This window comes from Penaeus monodon, chromosome 23 (assembly GCF_015228065.2).
Source record: "Penaeus monodon isolate SGIC_2016 chromosome 23, NSTDA_Pmon_1, whole genome shotgun sequence".
Classification (NCBI taxonomy): domain Eukaryota; kingdom Metazoa; phylum Arthropoda; class Malacostraca; order Decapoda; family Penaeidae; genus Penaeus; species Penaeus monodon.
The window spans coordinates 5,583,750-5,584,201 of record NC_051408.1 but is presented as its reverse complement, the minus strand read 5'-3'; the positions used below and the strand labels follow the sequence as shown (position 1 = coordinate 5,584,201).

General features: G+C 29.4%; 1 protein-coding gene across 1 annotated transcript in view; it reads right to left on the bottom strand.

Annotated features, from left to right (window-relative positions):
* The window catches only part of LOC119587745 (nephrin-like), a gene marked incomplete at both ends in the record, with an annotated part of 138,820 nt that overhangs the window by 34,023 nt on the left and 104,345 nt on the right, over window positions 1-452 (bottom strand).

Sequence of the window (452 nt, the reverse complement as noted above, 5' to 3'; positions counted from 1 at the left end):
TATATATATATACGAAACAAAATCAAATGATAATCCAAACCTAATTATCGACTAAGATACGGTATGGAATCAGGACAAAAGAAATAATTAATTTAGGCTAATGATCAGGCGCCAGTACAGTAACTTCTGAGCAGGTAATTAGTCCTAATTAGAGAAAATCCCAAAGAACTAAATTCCTTCTCAAATTTTCCAGAAACAGCGACTGAAAATGAGATGCATTTCCTGGGGCAAAGTAGAAAAAAAAAATTAACAAATGAGGAAGAGAGGAGAAAAGGAAAGGAAAAAACACAGAAAGACAAATGAAAAGGGAAATACTAGGAAATCTAATTATATCTAAATAACGAAGATGAACAGAAACCTCTAGGAAAATATAATGTAAATTTTGTTGACAAAAACTAATAAATTTTATTAAATCCAGGTATGAATCCAACGAAGAAAAATAATATAAAATT